At 50.9% G+C, this 6,613-nt stretch overlaps 1 pseudogene; it reads left to right on the plus strand.

Annotated features, from left to right (window-relative positions):
* The first annotated feature begins 677 nt into the window (after window positions 1-677).
* LOC120996681 lies at window positions 678-879 on the plus strand (annotated as a pseudogene).
* The last annotated feature ends 5,734 nt before the right edge of the window (window positions 880-6,613 follow it).

Raw genomic sequence — 6,613 nt, forward strand, 5'->3', positions numbered from 1 at the left:
ACCTGTTTCCGCCAAATAGTGATTGAGGGGTGCCATATACCTTCTTCCACAAAATACTGATTGAGGGGTGCTATTGCTATATTCCTTCTTCCACCAAATACTGATTGAGGGCTGCGATACACCTGCTTCCACAAAATACTGATTGAGGGGTGCCATATACCTGTTTCCGCCAAATACTGATTGAGGGGTGCTATATACCTGTTTCCGCCAAATACTGATTGAAGGGTGCCATATACCTTCTTCCACTAAATACTGATTGAGGGGTGCTATTCCTATATACCTTCTTACACCAAATACTGATTTAGGGCTGCGATACACCTGCTTCCACAAAATACTGATTGAGGGGTGCCGTATACCTGTTTCCGCCAAATATTGATTGAGGGGTGCTATATACCTGTTTCTGCCAAATACTGATTGAGGGGTGCCATATACCTTCTTCCACAAAATCCTGATTGAGGGGTGCTATATACCTGTTTCCGCCAATATGAGGGGCAACACCCCGAAACAGCTGTCTGTGGATGGATAACTGGCTTAGGTCCTCTCCGTCACATCCTTAAAGCTTGTAAAAGAGTGGGATCTTGACATAGGGGCCACTTAATATGGTGGATTTGGTGATCTCTGTAATGGGGACACCCCTTTGCTCGGTTTTCCTTCCTTTGAGGGATATCTGGCTTTCACTCGCTTCTCGGCCTTTTGGCTAAGATCAAGTGTAGTATCTGTTCTTATCAGTCTGCCTTGACTTGCCGGCCCAGGTCTTTTTGGGTACCCCCTGCACTCTGCCTTTGAGCATCGTTGATTAAATTCAGCTTCAGCTCACTGCTGCTATTGGGTGTAGGGCTATTCCCCAGGGAACAAGAGTGCTCTGGTCTCCGACCTCCTCTTGGCCTGTGGCTTAATAGTCTTGGTGTACGACGTTAGAATTTGCTTACTTGGATCTCGACAGCTAAAGACGACTACTGGAAGATTTTCTCTGACTGCGATCAAGGAGAAGACTTTGCGAAGACTCCACGAGGAACCCCCGAAGAAGAGGACTGAAGACTCCAGCCTCGGGGGACCCCGACAAGGAAAAGAAGCTTGGCAAAGACCTTCCCCAGAAGAAGCTACGCCCGGCAAGAAGTAATCTGCATAGCCCCGCCCCCTGTTGCAAAAGGGACGCTTTGCAAAGATTTTCCAGGGAGAGGAAGGCAGGAAAAAGCCATGGCCTCAACCTCAAAGCCTCCCAAGACAAAGAACTAGAAGATTGCTACAGAAGGAAGAAAGGCCACGGAAGAGGCCCTCCAGGACCCTTCAGCCTCCACTTCATCGGCTACTGATCCAGCAGCGCCTGTTCCCCAGAAGCCCAACCCCGGCTCCCCACCCGTGGAGCCATGGATGAGGCAGCCCGTCATCCTGAAGCTAAAGGAAGTGGACGGGAGAGCGCCGGACATGAGCCAGGATGTGTTTGGCTAGAAGATGGTCCTGGAACAGGGATTCGCCAAGCCGGAGGTGACTAGCATGCATTCCCTCTTCGCTGGGATGTTCTGGATCACCTTAGCCTCCGTGGCCATCTGCAAGAGGTACTTGGAGATGGTGAAAGCCGCAAAACCGGACTCCCCTTTTCGACGCTTCCTGGGCAGCTGCCCAGTCCAGAGAGAAGAAAGGAGAGTGACGCCATGCGGAACCCACACATCCCAGGCAAGGATATCGTCACCTACCTGAAGCGTTTCTGCCCTGTGGTGAGGGACCCCACCCACATCTTGAATGGAAACGGCTTCTGGACAGGCAAGTGGTCAGTCATCGTCTGCCTGAACAGGGACCCCACAGACCCGGATGGCATGCAACACCTGCTGGGCAACTCTCAAGCGCTCATCTATTACTCTGACATGCCGCAGACCTGCAGGAAATGTGGCAAGAAGGGGCACAGGCTGAGCGATTGCAAATGCAGCGTACTCAAGTTAGGGTTAATAGTGTTCCTGGGTGTTGTAGTGCAATAGACACTAACCTGAGACGGCTGACTCTCTGCAAGGGCAGGTGATGATGAGAAATGTTCGTGACGCCAGTGCTAATTAAACGGTGGCACGCCGTTTGCTGATAGCAGGAATAACTGAGGAACCACGTGATGTTAAAGCAGAACTCAAACTTTAGTAGTCATCATATAGGGACATTAACGGAAACGCAGTTCCTTTGCAGACAGTTGATTTTCAATACAGTTGATGCAGGCAATATATGTATAGCAAGGTGACTTCAGAGTGTTAAACACAGGACTTGCAGTACAGGCAGCTTGCACTCTATTCCTGACTGATCCTGGAACATAGAAAATCTTCTCCAAGGCCCAATGCCCTAGCTCTGGCTTATATCCTTGGTTTTATCTTTATCAAGTACCTCCTCAGTTGTCTTGAGTACCTCTTGCTTTTCTGAGCTTTGCCTCTGTCTCTCTCTCTCAGCTTCCTCAGGCTCTTTAACTGAGGCGTTCCTGCTTCTGCATAGGTGAACTCAGGAGGGGAACCTTCTCTTTGAATCTGGAACCCGGTTACAGGGACTGCAATACCCTCTCCTGGTCTGCCGGCTTCAGGCCTGGACTTGACTCTGACATAGTCTGATCTCTAACTCAGTCTAAAGTCTACCTTTCCTCTCCCTGACTGGGCCTTATATAACCTAGGGCTCCCTAGCTCCCTCTAGTGACTAAGAGCTGGAATGACACCCCTAGCAGGCCTGTACATGCAAGTTTCACAGTAACAGGGAAATACATAGCATTACAGTTTATAAAGATGACTTATACCAACTTCCCCATAAATAAGGGGGACGACAGCACACAAGTGACCCTTCTGTAGTGACGGGCATTACAGTCCGCGTACACTACACAAAGAGGCGGCTTGCTGGATCTGTCGTGTGGCAGGGCACGAAACCCGGGACTTCCCTAAGAAGACGTCATGCAACCTGTGCGGACTGGCTTCACACATCTACAAGGACTGCCCAGAAAGAGAACGCACCTGGGCAGAGGTCGCAGGCAGAGCAAGACCCAAAGTGAAGGAGTCCAAAAAGAAGGAGGGTAAGCAGACACCTGCCCTAGGCCATGCTCCCGCCCCATCATCACCGCCACTGAGGATTCCCATATCCATCTGCCCATTACCTCAGTGGAACCTTCCACCGCCCCCAGCCCAACCCACCCCATCACCACCACTGCAGCAGCACTAACCTCTCCTCCAGCTGCTGCAGCCCTTTCTATGGAGGAATTTCCCCCTCTTGAATCCCCAGGTGCCAGCCAAAGAAAAGGGAAAAGAAGGGTGAGGGACAGCCCAGCCGCTGACCACTCCAAGAAAAAGATGGTCGAGGCAGTGGAAATGCCCCTGCACGACAAAGAGGAAATGGAGCAGCAGGTGAAAGAACCGGTAGCCACCAACGAGGCCCCCGAACAGCAAAACCTCCACACCGCAGCCTCGACGAGACCAATGTGGAGGTAGCAGTGGCCAGCGGGGAAACCATTGAGCCGCAAGAAGTCCCCTAGAAATCCGAAGCCCTCGACGAGATTGCAGAACAATGCCGGCTGTTGGAGAGGTCACTCACAGACAGCGGGCAAGATGAAGAGAAGCCGCCGGACGTCCGGAGTGGTAACTAAGATGTATAGTTTCCGCTAAGCTCTTTCTTTCTCTTACATGATGGCAAATTTTAACCTTTTTTCCATCAATGTTAGGAGCATCAGGGACAGGTTCAGACGTCAGACGGTACTAACCTTTCTTACTTCACAGGTCACCAACGTGTTTATGTTGCAGGAGTGTACTTTGCCCCCTCTAGGTCATACAACCATCTGGCCAGGGAGTGGTCCCACGGCCCCTCCTACTTGTCCGGTGGTGGCGAATGTAAGTCGGCCAGGGGTTGCCATCCTCCTCAGGAGCTCGTCTGCGGCAGACTTCTTGTCGTAAACGGCTCCTGGGCGGGAGAGCCGGTTAGGCTCATCAACGTGTACGCCTCCCCTGACAAGGGTGAGTGACTGGAGCTCTTTCAGGCCCTCCGACTGCAACTCGCTACCACTAGGACCGTAGTGATGGCCGGGGATTTCAACTGCCCGATCGAGGAGGACAGACGCAGCTCCGGGACGTCAAGCAAGCTTGACGTCACTTCCAAACTGCTCATTGAGATGGCGACCAAAGCGTCCCTGCAGGACGTTGTGGGCTCCATGGGGAAAGGCTCCATTAATTATACGTGGAGCCTACCCAATGGCTCACTCCGTTCTCGGATCGACTTTGTGTTTACCTCTCGGGCAGTGAGGCGGTGTAGGCACTCTATGGTCCCTTGCTTCTTCTCCAATCACAGGGCCGTTCAGGTCCAGTGCACCCTAGGCACCGGGTTTCCCCCTGGCCGCGGGTCCTGGAAACTGAATTGCGCCCTACTGAATCGCGAGGACGTGCTTGCGGAACTTAGAGAGGTCTTTGTGATTGAATAGGTATGCTAATGTGCATTTATTGCGATGTATAGCGTAGGTTAGCCTGTGCGTTTACATAACAATGCCATGCTCGCAATGACGACTCTAAGTAATATATTAAGTGCTGACTCGTGGCCTGTGCTGCGTCACAGTACTAAATTATGTATGTATGACGATTGATTGTAATAAAGGTGTTTTAATAAAAAAAAACTGGCTTAGGTCCTCCCCGTCAAATCCTTAAAGCTTGTAAAAGAGCGGGATCTTGACATAGGGGCTACTTAATATGGTGGATTTGGTGATCTCTGTAATGGGGACACCCCTTTACTCGGTTTTCCTTCCTTTGAGGGATATCTGGCTTTCACTGTGTTGAAGACCCATAACTGGGGCTCCACAGTTATTTTGCATATTACTGTTTCCCAGGGAGCTTTGCACTTTGGATTGCTGTGTCGAGACTCTTAAATGAGGCTCCACAGTGTTTTCTGTAGCTCGTCTCCTTAACATCATCTATTGTTTTGTTTTAGTACAGAAATAAAATATATACGCACTGCACTTTTGCAGTTATTTGTGGTGAAAGTGTTTAGAGCCAAGGTGGAGAGTCCCAAGCTGTCAATTATTTGCGAAAAAGGCAATACCAGCCCTGCACAAATATGTAGAACAGAAGGTGGGCCAGTCCTTGAGCCTGTCAGTGTCTGCCAAAGTGCACGACAGCACTGACGTGTGGAGCTGTAACTACGGTCAGGGACACTGGGTGAATGTGGTTCATGCACAGCCACACCAGCAACTTAGCCAGGTCACGGCGCTTCCGCCTCCACGTTGTCACACCGTTGGTCCTGCAACAATGTCCGCCTCTGCCTCCTCATCCTCCACCATGTCCTCAGCCTCCACTGCAGGCACATGTCACAGTGCCCCTCCAGGATACCACATGTGAAGCGCATGGCGGTGTCATGCTGTTCTGCACCTCATTTCCCTGGGCAAACGGAGTCACACAGGGGAGGAACTGCTCTGTGTCCTTCGTCAAGAAATTGAATCCTGGCTTTCTCCCCGACAACTCAAAATCGGAATCATGGTGACCGACAACGGGAAAAACATTGTGTTGGCGCTGCATCAAGGAGGGCTGAGCCATGCGCCCTACACGTGTTCAATCTGGTTGTCAAGCAGTTCCTGAAGTCTTCCACCCATCTGCAAGACATCCTAAAAATGGCCAGGAAACTTTTCATTCACTTCAGCCACTCGTACACCTCAAACCACACCCTCCTTGAGCTGCAGCTGCAGAACGGCATCCCCCAGCATAGGCTGATATGTGAAGTTTCCACCCATTGGAATTGCACCCTCCATATGTTGAACCGACTATACGAACAGAGAAAGGCCATCAACGATTTCTTGATTATGCAAGCGGATAGGAGTACTCCCCTGTGTAACTTTGATGTCAGCCAGTGGCAGCTCATGCGTGACACCTGCCGTTTGCTCAGGCCCTTTGAGAACGCTGCGTTATTCGTCATTCGCCAGGACTACGGGATGAACAACGTCATTCCACTGCTTCATGTCCTGAAACAGATGGTGGTAACAATAGCTGGTCAGGGGACTGGAGACGTGGCGCCTAGATCTCACAGCCACATGAGCCCTGTGGGGGCTGAACTGGAAGAGGAAGAGGAGGGGGATGAGGACATCGGAGCACAGGCAATGTGTAGTGAAATTAGTGTTTTTTCTACTCAGGTGACAGGAGAGGAGAAGCAGAAGCAGCCAGAGGAGCTACAGGGCGATGAGGAAGATGAGACATAGGACAAAAACACGCCGTGGTAGTATGCAGTGGAGATGGAGGCAGGGAATCCCTCCGAGTCACTTGCACAAATGGCCCGATGCATGCTCACTTGCTTGCATAGTGACAGATGAATTGTCACCATTCGGTAGAGAGATGACTTCTGGCTCTCCAGACCCTCGCTATAGGTCCAGAATGGGGGCCTTTTTTACACCTACTGAGAAGGAGAACAAACTGAACTACTACAGAGACATCCTATGTAGTCAGTTGGCTGCTGCCTATCTGAGCCATCGTCCATCCTCCACTGCCATGGCTGCTGGGGAGGGGTGGGGTGACAGAAAACGTTTCCGGCACTGAAATTTTCTCAATAAAATCTTCCTCTTTATTTTCTTAACATTGACAAGTGCAGACAAATTCATACAGCAAACAAAGTTTACGCGTTTCGGACACCTTGTCCT

Source organism: Bufo bufo, chromosome 3 (assembly GCF_905171765.1).
Source record: "Bufo bufo chromosome 3, aBufBuf1.1, whole genome shotgun sequence".
Lineage (NCBI taxonomy): Eukaryota > Metazoa > Chordata > Amphibia > Anura > Bufonidae > Bufo > Bufo bufo.